Consider the following 15,114-nt stretch of genomic DNA (forward strand, 5'->3'; position numbering starts at 1 on the left):
TTGATCAATCACATAGTTCTTGAAAGTCAGATGAACCAATTCTAAACTTGTTTTGAAGTGTGGAAAATCGGTTTCAAGGTTGTAAGTGTGAAAGAGAACTTACAAAATTAAGATGTCGACAAACTTTGAACACGTGCTATGAATGTTTATTTCTATAATTGTTCAAAGATATTCCTTAACTGTTAAGAGAAGAGAATCCCAGGATCGAAAAATAAGTAAGTTAAGAATCTTTTAATTAAGGTTATTAATTTCATTTAGGGAAATTACAGAATTAGTAATGTGCATTTACTAATTATATTTTCCGAAAGATTTCGATCGTTATTTTTGGACAGAGCATTTCCAGGAATTATGGAAACCGAATTTGTGCTTTAATGAATATCTTGAGAATATTTTCGGTTTTGGAAATTCCTTGGTGTCCAAACTTCCTTGTCTATAAATACACGAAGTTTGCCTTTATAGCAAACTAATCCTTCGTAACAACAGACTTCCTCTTTTGTCTTTGTTACTGGTGTAGCCGCCTATCGGAGAAGAGAGTAATCTAATTAGGTGAAATCTCTTATGGCCGCTCGTTTTAAAGTCTTCTTTGGGATTGAGAAGCTCTAGCGCGACCCGTTGGTGGGAAACTAGATAATTGCAGTTTATCTTTGTTTTCGATTGATTTGATTGACTAACGGTGGTTGAAATCTGATTGCACCTAGTTTGTTTATTCTTGAGAATATTCTCTTCTGATATAAGATTCACTCAAACTAGTTCAGAGTTTCGACAAGGATCTTTAGAATGTTGTTAGTTCTAAAGACGATCTTGTGATAATCCATTGTTAACAGACTCCGTTCTATGCGTGATTGATCACAAGAGATTCAAGTGATTGTGTACATGTTTTTATTGAAGATTTAAGAAGATTTGAAGACAAAGAAGATATTGAAGATCTGACTTGGGTTCTATAATCTTTGGTGTGCACAATACGTATTTCGGTAAAAGAGGATCCAATTAATAATCGGTTTATCCTTGTGGTAGATTGGATTGATTAATTGAGTAGATCGGCATCAACACAGTTCTTCGGATTAAAGGTGTTTTTGGCTTAATCTTAAATGATTACCTTTGGATGATTGAACATAACATAGATCTAAGGACCCGACGAAAGAGTTTATGTTAAGATAAATGGAAGAGCCTTTGTCCGACTCATATCACTTGGTTGAATAGAGTTGATACCAAACAGATTTGTTGTTCCGTTACTGTTTGGAATACGAACCAAAGGAATTGTTCCAAGTACGTGACTTATTCATAAGTCGGAGGCGCGGGAATACAGACGAACTAAGTGAACTATAGGGTTAGTTACTTGGTTTCAACTATACGAAGTTAGGTGTAATTTTGTGTAGCGGCTTAGTCCTGAGAGTATTCAATTTTGGACTAGGTCCCGGGGGTTTTATGAATTTGTGGTTTCCTCGTTAAAAAAATCTTGTTGTGTCATTTACTTTTATTTTTCGCATTATAATTGTTTTATTATAATTAAAGTAAATCACACAAACGTTAATTCTTATTTACTTGATAAGCAATCCTATTGTGTGTGGTTAAGTCCGAACCTTTGTATCAAGTAAACATACTTCGTTGTTGTATTGTCTCGATCTCGTATCCATAGACGATCACACGAAGTGTGAACCGATTAGTTGTATTGTCTCGACTCAATCCATAGACAATCACTTTCGGAGAAAGGACTTATAGGTAGGAAAAGTTTTAGCTTGAGGTATATTTGGGTACCCTCGCCTTTTCAAAATTGATTGATCCTTGAACATTGGTCTTTGGTGCCGTTCAAGTTATCTCTCTTATATTCAATCGATCTCGCAAATTATTATTTGTTTGATTGCGGATTGAATTAAGATATTGAGATATAACTCTTTGATATACTTTTCTTAAGATTGAGTCTAACTTTCTAGGTATATTGGAGTTAGTCCATACAGATTGCTAAGCGAAATATTGGGCGAGGTTGTTAGACCCCCGCTTTTTCACCTTGATTTATCAAAAGAAGGAACAAAACTCATATGTATTTCGGTGGGAGACAAATTCATCTATTTCAGTAGACTTTTTTTGTGAGACAAATTTGTTTATCAAGTCTTCGACTTTGGGTCGTAGCAATATTTAGTTGTGGATGAGATCAGCTAAGGGAATCAAGTGCGTAGAGTCCTGCTGGGATTCAGAGACGAAATAAATGCAACTGTACCTTGATCAGTGTGAGATTGGTCAGGGCTCAACTACATTCCAGTCCGAAGTTAACTTGTAGTAGGCTAGTGTCTGTATCGGCTTAATTCAGTGTGGAGTTCAAAGCTGGACTAGGTCCAGGGGTTTTTCTGCATTTGAGGTTTCCTCGTTAACAAAATTCTGGTGTCTGTGTTATTTCTTTTCCGCATTATATTTTCTACATAATTGAAATATCACAGGTTGTGCGTAAGTTCAATCAGTTCTTGAATCCGGCCTTTGGGTTGTTGATTGAATTGATTGACACTTGGATATTGATTTTTGATACCGTCCAAGTTGTTTCTTATGTTAATAAGGCTCACGTATTTCTATCTGTTCGATTTTATGATTACATTAAGAAACAGAGATATAACTCTTTGATATACTTTTCTAAAGATTGAGTCTGACAGTCTAGTTGATTCTCTTGAAAGTACATTGGAGTTAGTCCATATAAATTGCTAAACGAAATACTGGTTGAGGTTGTTAGACCTCCGCTTTTCAGCATTGATTTGCACCATGGACACACTTCCTTCGTCATCAAAGATTTTCTTGGTCCCAGAGTATGTGTCCCTCAACATCTTCAGACTTAACTTCTTGCTTAAATAACCATCCTTTATCACAAACAAAGACTCTGACTGCTTCTCATCCAAACCGAACAAGATCTTGGTCAATTTGAAGATATTCTCCTAAGAAATGCCATCATCTTAACCATCTTTGATTGCTTTTTCCTCAACCTCGAGAACTAGAATTCAATGAGCATCACCGGGAGTTACCGCTATCTCACCGAATGAGAATAAAATTATATCAGTCTCTCCATAGAACCTCTCACATAATGCAGATACGGTAACTTTTTCATACTTAACAACTGAACTCTTCATCGCAGGCCACACCCCGAAGTTCTTGACAATTGCTTGCACCTCGTCACATTCCCAATGAAGTGGACATCTCTTCATCATAGTTTTTTGAAAAAGCGGGGGTCTAACAACACCACCAAATATTTCGCTTAGCAATCTGTATGGACAAACTCGAATATACTTTTAAGAGAATCAACAAGACTCAATCAATTAAAAGTATATCAACAAGTTTATATCTCTCTATTGATTTGATTTCCTCAAACAGAAACTGCAAGTACTAATCAAATACAAGGAACAACTTGGATGGTACCAAAGACCAATATCCAAGTGTCAATCAATATCAATCAACAACCTTTAGGTCGGATTCTCCAATTGATTGATCTAACGCACAACCTGTATTATTTCAATTATAAAGATAAAACAATATAATGCGGAAATTAAAATAACACAGACACCAGAAATTTTTTAAACGAGGAAACCGCAAATGCATAAAAATCTCGGGACCTAGTCCAGATTGAACACACACTGTATTAAGCCGTTACAGACACTAGCCTACTCCAAGCTAACTTCGGACTGGACACACAATATCTTTTTTCGCTCCGTCGATTAAGATTATTGTTAGGTGATCAATAATACTAGGATGTTCTTCGGGAATATAAGATCGGTTTATTGATTGGTTCTTGTTCACCTTGATTTATCAAAAGACGGAACACAACTCGTAGGTATATTCGTGGGAGATGGATTTATCTATTACCGTAGACTTTTCTGTGTGATACAGATGTGTTTATTAAAGTCTTCGACTTTGGTTCGTAGCAACTCTTAGTTGTGGGTGAGATCAGCTAAGGGAATCAAGTACGTAGCATCCTGCTGGGATCAGAGGCGTAGTAGTATAATTGTACCTTGGATCAGTGTGAGATTGATTGGGGTTCAACTACAGCCCAGACCGAAGTTAATTTGGAGTAGGCTAGTGTATGTAGCGGCTTAATACAATGTGTGTTCAATCTGGACTAGGTCCCGGGGTTTTTCTGCCTTTTCGGTTTCCTCGTTAACAAAATTCTGGTGTCTGTGTTATTTCTTTTCCGCATTATATTTTGTTATATAATTGAAATTGTTAGAGCATAGCTCGGTCGAACTCGCATGCGTTTCTATATCAAGCATGTTTGTCAATGTTAGTGATCAAAACTATGAGTCTTGATTTCTAGTCTATTATAGCTAAGTCTCGGACTAGGATAGAAAAGTGTAGTTGAGCTCAAGGACTTCATGGTGATTCATCATACAACGATGAAGATCTAATCAAGGAACCGTGGAACTTCATCAACAAAAAGGTGTGTGGAGACTTGAACTTATCTATCACTCTAAAGTCTATCTATTCTATCTCCTACTTCATATGAGACAAAAAATCGTATTCTATATAGACTGGATCATACACATTTGACATTTCGAGCTGAGTATTCACTACTTGTATTTTTCTCGAAATCGTGTGTTGGTAAAGCGTTTCGCTTTGATCAAGTTTATCTTCACCTAGTGTCGAAAGTCATGAAAAATTTCAATTACTTTGATAATCGTTCTGACGTGAAACGGTCTGTGAATAACGGCTATATAACGTCCTCTGAGAATGCATAAATGATTGGAATGAGAGTTTAGATTACATAACCATGTATTCCTTAATCCGAAGTTTTTGAACTTTGTTGATTGAGAGAAACCGGAGGAATTGGCTTTGCCAAGTCCGCGAACTGACGGAAGTTCTCTTACCAAGAATTTCTGCTGGGATTTTCCAAAAACTCGTTTGCGTGTTTAGTCCGCGAACTGGCGGAAGTCTCTTTGCCGAGATTTTCTGCTGAGTTTGGAAAACTCTTCCGGTTGCCTTAAGTCCGCGAACTTGTTTGTGAGCTTAAGTGGTTATGATCTAAAGATGTGCTCTGAACATGAAACTTAAATTACTAAGGAATGCTTTATGCAAATCGTGGCTATAAAGTTCATGAGCCGATTCATCGAATCGAATCATCTTTGTTTCAATTGTGTCTTGTGCAGTTACATAAGATCTCATAGCAATTGAACAACTCTCTAACTAGTTCATTTGAGTTAATTGAACTAGTTATGGTGAAGAATAACTAGGTTAATATGAAATGCTCATATGGCTAACCTTTTGGGTTACTATGTTGAACTAACATACACGTACACGTTTGTGCACGGTTTTCACAAACCCAGTAAACGTCTACCTAAGTGTGTGTGACAAGCTAAGTTTTCGATCTAACAGTTGAGAAATATTAGCTTGAATCTAAATCAGGTTTTCATCTAACCGTGAATATGGATTGCTTTGTAACTAAGGAAAAACCCTGATTTGAAGGCTATATAAATGAGACATCTAGCATTGTGCAAAACTAATACCCACACGTCTGTGTGATACTAGTGCGCTCGCTAGAGTCGATTCTCCTTTAACCTTTGGTTTTCTTCTCTAAAACCAGATTAACGACTTAAAGACTTCATTGGGATTGTGAAGCCAGACCGATACTACTTTTATCACAGTTGTGTGATCTGATCTTGCATCTTCTATCGTACGAGTACAATCTTTGATTGGCTTGAGATCGTGAGAGTTCTCCGATAGGCAAGATAAAGAAGTCACAAACATCTTCGTCTCATTGTTTGTGATTCCTCGACAAACCGCTTGTGTAGTCAAGAAGGATTGTCGAGAGGTGATTGATTAATCTAGGATGTTCCTCGGGAATATAAGACCGGATTATCAATTAGTTCCTGTTCACCTTGATTTTATATCTTAAGACGGAACAAAACCTAGGGTTTTTCTGTGGGAGACAGATTTATGCTTTGATAGACTTTTCTGTGTGAGACAGATTTGTTTATTATCAAGTCTGCGATTTTGGGTTGCAGCAACTCTTAGTTGTGGGTTAGATCAGCTAAGGGAATCAAGTGCGCGGTGTCTTGCTGGGATCAGAGGCGTAGGTGTACAACTGTACCTTGAATTAGTGGGAGACTGCTTGGGTTTCAACTATAGTCCAGTTCGAAGTTAGCTTGGAGTGGGATAGTATCTGTAGCGGCTTAATACATTGTGTATTCAATCCGGACTATGTCCCGGGGTTTTTCTGCATTTGCGGTTTCCTCGTTAACAAAACTTCTGGTGTCTGTGTTATTTCTTTTCCGCATTATATTTTTTATATAATTAAAATAATACAAGTTGTGCGTTAAACATCATCGATTGGAAATCCAACCTTTAGTTGTTGATTGATATTGATTGATCCTTGGACATTGGTCTTTGGTACCGTCCAAGTTATCTCTCTTTGATAAAGACTCGCAAATTTCCATTTGCTTGAGTAAAGATCAAATCGAGAGATTGAGATATAAACTCTTTGATATATCTTTTTATTGATTGAGTCTAACTGTCTAGTTTATTCTCATAAAAATTATATTGGAGTTTGTCCATACAGATTGCTAAGCGAAATATTGGGTGGTGTTGTTAGACCCCCGCTTTTTCAGAAATATCACAGGTTGTGCGTTGTTCAATCAATTAGAATATCTAACCTTTTGGTTGTTGATTTAAATTGATTGACACTTGGATATTGGTCTTTCGTACCATCCAAGTTATCTCTCTTTGATAAAGACTCGCAGATTTCTATTTGCTTGAGTAAAGATCAAATCGAGAGATTGAGACATAAACTCTTTGATTTACTTTTATCTAGATTGAGTCTGACTGTCTAGTTGATTCTCTAGAAAGTATATTGGAGTTCGTCCATACATATTGATAATCGAATTGTTGGGTGTGGTTGTTGTACCCCCACTTTTTCAATTGGTATCAGAGATGGCAAACACGTTCAAGACCTCACAAGTCTGTATTTATAGCGATCTGACTCTATGGACAGAAAATTCTGTAGAAACGCTTCACCAGGATTAAAAACCAATCGTAGAAAAAGTTCTAATAAACTGGTTATTCTCCAGAAAAAGTTGGATGAACAAATCCGGATCAATTCTGATCTCATAGCAGAAATTGCAATGCTTAAGGATTTGAAATCTGTTAAAATCCCTTTAATGGATTTGAATAACTTCAGTTGCTTCTCTCTAAAGAACAATCACAAGTCAAGTAATAAACAACATTCACAGGTTGTCAAAACTGATATGACTCAGAACTTTTCTGACGATTCCAAAAATGTTGGCCCATGTTTGTTTTGTGATTCCTCTAATCACTTTCAACATACTTGTATGTCCTTCCAAAAGATACTAAAAGTTGCAAGTAATCTTCACACGAAAACTAAACAACTTAGTGCTTCTCTAAAAGGACGTACAAAACTATCAGGAAACCCTAAACAGGAAAGTACTAATAATATGGGAGCTTTTGCTTTAAAATCAACATCACCCTTTCAATGGTTTCTTGACAGTGGATGTAGCAGACGTATGACAGGTGATCTCACATGGTCTGTTTCTTCTGACGACTATGAAGGAGGACCAATAACTTTTGGAGATGGGAGTTGTTGCTACATTAGCAAGAAAGGGACGATCAAACTGCCCGACATACCTGAAATCCATGATGTAGTATACGTAAAAGGTATGACTGCAAATATTCTTTCTATTAGTCAAAATTGTGACAAAGGCCATCGAGTTGTCTTCAATGCAAATGGATGTGACATTTTAGACAAAACTGGGAAAGTAATTTTTCAAGGAACTCGTGGTAAAAACAATTGTTATCTTCTTGATACTCAGTTTAGAAATTGTTGCAATTTGACTAAGGTGGAATCGACACATCTTTGGCATGAGCGTTTTGGTCACATCAACTATCGTCTTCTAACTAAGATCATTAACAAAGAACTTGTTAGAGGTGTTCCCAAAATCAATGCAAAGATTGAAGGTGTATGTGGTGCCTATCAAAAGGGTAAACAAACTAAAGTTCACCATAAATCATCTCGAGATATTCTCACTAAAGCTCCACTTGATTTAATTCATATGGATCTCTTCGGACCAATTCAACAACCCACGGTTGCTGGTAAGAAGTATGCTTTAGTTATGGTATATGATTACACCAGATTCACTTGGGTTGCGTTTCTGTCTCATAAAAATGAAACCCTTGATGAATTCAAGATTATTGTTAAAAGAATCCAGAACGAACAAGGTCGCAAACTAAAGAAAATTAGGAGCGACCGTGGAATTAAATTCAAGGACACCAAGGTGTTTGAATTTTGTGACGAACTGGGGATCATTCAACAATATTCACCACCCATTACTCCTCAAGCTAATGGAGTTGCAGAAAGAAAGAATAGGAACATTCAGGAAATGGACAGGGTAATGCTCCACAACAAAAACTTACCTCTAAGGTTTTGGGGAGAAGCTGTTTTTACAAAATGTTATTTGATCAACCGTGTTTACTTACGGTCTAAAACCCTAAACACTCCTTATGAGTTTTGGTATGGAAGAAAACCCAACCTGCACTATCTTAGAGTGTTCGGAAGTAAATGCTACATTCTAAAAGATCGAGAACAGAGAGGGAAATTCGATACCAAAAGTGATGAAGGTATCTTTTATTGGCTATGCTTATGATAGCCGTGGTTTTCGAGTGTTTAATCTCAGAACTCAGGTCATGATGGAGTCTGTTAATGTCATCATCGATGATATTAGTGATTTTCATCATGATAATCCTCCTGCTGAATTGCCTCCAACCGAGACAATTGAGAAAGTCAAAGAAATACCAGAATCAGTTGAAGTTATCCCAACTATTGTTGATCCTGATATTTCTAGTGACGAGGAGAATAACACTGATCAGGCTACTCCTGACGAACAAGAACGTGTCCCTCCATGACACCTCTGGGTTCAAAGGAATCATGATCCCAACAGTATTATTGGTGGAAGAGATTCTACATCTAAGACTAGAGGGCAACTTCAAAACATGTGCAATTTTGGTTGTTATCTGTCACAAGTAGAACCGAGGAATATTGATGAAGCTCTGATCGATCCCTTTTGGGTGAATGCAATGCATGAAAAGCTAAATCAATTTATAATACAAGTCGTATGGGAACTCGTACCTTGTCCCTCCAATGTTAATATTGTTGGAACAAAATGGATATTCAAGAACAAGTCTGATGAATTTGGCACAATTATCAGAAATAAAGTCAGACTTGTTGCTCAAGGATATTCACAGATTGAAGGTATCGATTTTGACGAAACCTTTGCTCCTGTGGCATGCCTTGAGTCCATTAGACTTTTATTAGCTCATGCTTGTTTTCTCAAGGTTAAGCTTTTCCAAATGGATATAAAATCCGCGTTCCTAAACGGAATTCTAAAGGAAGAAGTCTATGTTGCTCAACCTAAAGGATGTGAAAACCTTGATTTCCCAGATCATGCTCTTAAGCTCAAAATGACATTATATGGGTTGAAATAAGCACCAAGAGCCTGGTTTGAAAAACTTACTACTTCTCTTATTAGAAAAGGTTTTTCAAGAGGTGGAGCTGATAAAACTTTGTTTACCAGATGGAGCGGTAAAGATGTTGTCATTGCTCTAGTCTATGTAGATGATATTATCTATGGTTCAACTTCAGAAAATCTTGCAAAGGATTTTCAAGTTTCACTTGCTAAAGAGTTTGAAATGAGCAATGTTGGTGAATTAAAGTTCTTTTTAGGATTGCAGATTCAACAACATAAGGATGGAATCTACTTATCTCAAGAAAAATATGCAAGGGATCTTGTTACAAGATTCGGTCTAGATAAGTCAAGTCCGAAACTAACACCTATGCCCACTACTGGTAAACTACACACAGATGAGAAAGGAGTAAAAGTAGATCAAAAATTGTATCGATCTATTATTGGTAGCCTTTTATATCTTACACCACTAGACCTGATATTTCTTTTAGTGTTGGTTGTTGTGCTAGATTTCAGGCTAATCCAAAGGAATCTCATCTTGCAGCTGCAAAGAGGATCATACGATATGTCAATCACACTGTCGGGTATGGTCTATCTTACACTTTTGATACTAACACTGATCTTTCTGCTTATTCAGATGCTGATTGGGAAAGATGTGTAGAAGACAGAAAAAGTACATCAGGGGGTTTCTACTATGTAGGACCGAATCTTGTGGATTGGCATAACAAGAAACAGAATTCACAATCCCTTTCTACATGCGAAGCAGAATATATTTCTGCTGGCTCATGTTGCACTCAACTCCTATGGATGAAACAAATGCTAGTTGATTATGGAATTGATACTGGAATAATGAAGAACTTTTGTGATAACTCTAGTGCGATTTGAATCACTGAGAATCCCGTTGAGCACTCAAGAACAAAGCACATTGATATAAGGTACCATTTTATTCGAGATCTCTATGAAAATGGTATCATAAGTATGGAATTTGTGCCTTCCGAACAACAATTGGCTGATATCTTCACCAAACCATTAGATACTGCTACTTTTCAACACTTACGGCAGTCTAGCGGTGTTGTTTTGGTTCATTAATTGTTTTTATGACTCTTTCCCCTGTGCTTATCTCGATCTTTTGGGCAATTGAGTTTGAAACTCCAGTAAGTGTTTACTTCAATTATGTATTTGTTTCCGTAGGATTGATTTTTCTGTCAGAGTTCTTTGTGTGTTGTGTCAAAAGAAATCCTTATTTTCTTTCGAAATTAAGGTCGCTCTTGTTGTTCTTTCGAGAATGACATTTAATGGGGGAGAGTTCTCTTGAACTTGCGCTTAATTGCCATATCTTTGTGGGGAGTGCGGTTGTGGAATATTATAGGGGTTATCTTGTATGTTTATAAACTCCTTGATGAATGCATTTAGCTTCGGCTTTATGATTGCATCTAAAGAACAAGTTGATATTTTTGTTTTCTTTTGGTCAAGAAATGTGTCTTTCAGAAATTTCATTAGGATCCCGTTCTTGTACCTTTGCCAATTTTATTGACAAAAAGGGGGAGAATTAATATGTAGTTCAAACTACAAATACATATGGTTTTCGGATCATTATGTAAGGGGGAGTGGTTTCCATGTGAGATGAAGAATTGACTAAGGGGGGGTGATACATATCACTATAGTATTGTTGTTGAAGTTGTGATATAATTGGACTTTGACGCTGTGTAATGATACTATGGCACTGTATAACAATGATTGAGAAGTATTGTTTTCTTATTGTTATGGCTACAAATTTTCAACAACGATGATGCTAAACTTACAACCTTGGGGATCATTGGAGTACTTGGAAGTGACGAATATTTCGAGTAATGTTGAAGATTAGGCATGTAGAATAGGAGCCACAAAAGTTAATTTATTTATTTTTTGTATTCCATATGTATTAATAGTTTTTCCACTAAAATTGACAAAGGGGGAGATTTTTAGAGCATTTCTCGGTCGAACTCGCATGTGTTGCTATCTCAAGCATGTTTGTCAATGTTAGTGATCAAAACTATAAGTCTTGATTTATAGCCTACATAGCTAAAGGTCTCGGACTAGGATAAAAAGTGTAGTTGAGCTCAAGAACTCCATGGAAATCATTATACAAGACGAAGGACTACTCAAGGAACTGGTGGATCTTCATCGACTAAAAGGTATGTGGAGACTTGAACTTATCTGTCACTCAAAAGTGTATCTATTATATCTCCTACTCTTGAGACAAAAGTCGTTTTGATATATAGACTTTCATTATGCACATTTTCTATTTCAAGCCGAGTTTACCTCGCCTATCTATTTCGAGAAATATGTGTTGGTCAGCTTTCGCTTTAGCCGAATTCATCTTTACCTAGTGACGAAAGTCATGTTTTGTTTCAATCACTTTGAAAATTGCTCTGACGAAAAATGGTCTGTGAATAACGGCTATATCCGTCCTCTGAGAATGTTTCAATGATTGAAACGGGAGTTTAGATTACATAGCCATTGGTAGGATATAAGCATTGTTGTGGAAACACATATATGTATAAGTCCTTATTCCTTGAACCAAAGTTTGCGAACTTTGTTGATCAAGAGAAATGGAAGTGGCGTGAGCCAAGTCCGCGAACTGGCGGAAGTTCTCGACCAGAGAATTTTTCCTGGAGTTTGTGAACTCCTTCCATGAGCTTAAGTCTGTGAACCCAGTCCGTGAACCCAGTCCGCGAACTTGAGCAGGTTATATATAAAACCGGTTGTTCTTGAACTCATGTTTATTTAAACTAAGGAATGATTTTGCAAACTGTGGCTATAAAGTTCATAAACTAATTCGAGTAAATCAAACCGTTTTTGCTTCAATTGTGTCTTGTGTAGTTATATAAGATCTAAACAATTGAACAACTCTCTAACTAGTTCATTTGAGTCATTTGAACTAGTTATGGTGAAGAAGAATATGGTTGATATGAAAGTAATCATATGGCTAATCATTTGGTTAACTATTGTTGAACCAACAAATGTTAATGTTTGGGAACGGTTCGTAAACCCAAAATTGGACATTTCATTTGTGTGTAACAAGATAAGTTTTCGATCCAACGGTTGAGAAATATTAGCTTGAATCTAATCAGGTTTTCATCTAACGGTGAATATTGAATGCTTTGTTACCAATCTAAGATTGATTGCAAACCCTGATTTGAAAACTATATAAGGGAGAACTCAAGCAACTGGGAAACCTAATCCCCACACCTTACTGTGATACTAGTTGCATAGCTAGAGTCGATTCTCCTTTAACCTTTGGTTTCTTCTTCTAAACCTTAATGACTTAAAGACTTCATTGGGATTGTGAAGCCAGACCGATACTACTTTTCTTGTAGTTGTGTGATCTGATCTTGCATCTTCTATCGTTACGAGTACGATTGTAATAATTGGCTCGAGATTTCATATCTTCGATAGGCAAGATAGAAAAGTAATCACAAACACTTCGTCTCATTGTTTGTGATTCCACAATATCTTTTTTTGCTGCGTCGATTAAGATTATTGTGAGGTGATCAATAATACTAGGCTGTTCTTCGGGAATATAAGATCGGTTTATTGATTGGTTCCTGTTCACCTTGAGTTATCAAAAGACGGAACAAAACTCATAGGTATATTTGTGGGAGACGGATTTATCTATTACCGTAGACTTTTCTGTGTGATACAAATTTTTTTATTAAAGTCTTCGACTTTGTGTCGTAGCAACTCTTAGTTGTGGGTGAGATCAGCTAAGGGAATCAAGTACGTAGCATCCTGCTGGGATCAGAGGTGTAGGAGCATAACTGTATCTTGGATCAGTGTGAGATTGATTGGGGTTCAACTACAGTCCAGACCGAAGTTAATTTGGAGTAGGCTAGTGTCTGTAGCGGATTAATACAGTGTGTGTTCAATCTGGACTAGGTCCCGGGTTTTTTCTGCATTTTGGGTTTCCTCGTTAACAAAATTCTGGTGTCTGTGTTATTTCTTTTCCGCATTATATTTTTTTATATAATTGAAATATCACAGGTTGTGCGTTGTTCAATCAATTAGAATATCCAACCTTTTGGTTGTTGATTTAAATTGATTGACACTTGGATATTGGTTATTGGTACCATCCAAGTTATCTCTCTTTGATAAAATTTCTATTTGATTGAGTAAAGATCAAACCGAGAGATTGAGATATAAACTCTTTGATATACTATTATCTAGATTGAGTCTGACTGTCTAGTTGATTCTCTAGAAAGTATATTGGAGTTTGTCCATACAGACTGCTAATCGAATTGTTGGGTGGTTGTTGTACCCCCATTTTTTCAAGCCCTGCACTAAAAACCACCATCAACATTAAGTCCCATGCTTAGTACGTAACTGTGAATTGTTGCGGGGTAAGCACTAGATGGTGACAGACGAAAAATAAAATTGAAAAGACGAAGCGGGTAGATATTACCAGGGAAATTCTAATCGGCCTTCAGCAGCGGGACCGCGAGGCCAGTGGCCTTCGTAGTAGCGTGTTGCTAGATCAACTATGGGGTATGAGTGTGGTGGATCCATCCATCTATTCCCTTTGATGGAGAAATAAGGAATCTCTTTTCTGGAAACTCCATTTGTATAAAAAAAAGGGGTATCGATCCTCTTCTGTTTTTTGTTGCTCGTCAAGCTCCGTGCTTTCGTCTGCAGCAGTCGGATCCTCTTCGTCATTGTCAGCAGCTCCGTCACGAGCGTGCCAATCGTCAGCGGCAAGGTAAGTACATCTTCTTCTTTCTTTTTCTTTTTGCAAGTATGAACTTTAGTTGTACGTATAACTTCCACGGCTTTGAAATTTAACCAAATCCTGAGTGAACTCCATTGATCCTCTCCGGAATGTTTAATAAGGTTCTGTCTCCATAAGAATGAATACTCAACGTCTCCAGTGGATTTTGAAATTTTCCAAACTCCATCATATTCCTGGGATGGATGGATGAGATATATGTTCGGCAATGACCATGTCAGGGATAATCTTGGAGAGTGTAGTTGCGTTGTTGATCCGTCCTTGACTTTAAGTTATTTGGTGTCTGGACTACTACGCCGCAATTAAAACGCTCTTTAAACTCCTGAGCATTGACCAGAATGAGATTGTGTTTATTCTGGCGCTTTTGCTCATAGACATTTTCTTTCCCTTCTGACTGCGATAATGATATGCTTGGGATTCTTGTATGGGCAAAATCTTCCGGAGCCGTTAGGTGAAGTAGACGAGGTGAGGGGCGTTCCGTTGCTGACGTGCTGCTATCAGCTCTTCAAGGACTTCGTTCCAAGCGACACCCTTTGAATTGCCTTCCGAATCTTGGATTGTTGTATGAATGGGATGCGATGAGCAGTCCCCAGTTACACTTCAGATCTGATGGCGTGGCCGGATATGTGAAAATATCTCTGCGACGTACTTTTGGAGTCTTTGATGCAGTGTACGTCTTCATGTTGAGAAATTCCTGCGCCTCGTAAAGCTTTGACAGTGATGATGCTGATATCAGAAAAAACCTTATTGAGGGACGTGAAGGCATCCTGTGCTGGCAGTCCCCAGGTGTAATCATCCTGAGTCTATTTTCTTCTGAAAGATGTATTTCCATTGCATTTTCTTGTAAGGCGGTTAGCGAATTGACGAAAGCGACAATCTTTTGGATTCGTCATTTGTTAATCAATGGGCGGGAGT

Source organism: Papaver somniferum, unplaced genomic scaffold (assembly GCF_003573695.1).
Source record: "Papaver somniferum cultivar HN1 unplaced genomic scaffold, ASM357369v1 unplaced-scaffold_41, whole genome shotgun sequence".
Lineage (NCBI taxonomy): Eukaryota > Viridiplantae > Streptophyta > Magnoliopsida > Ranunculales > Papaveraceae > Papaver > Papaver somniferum.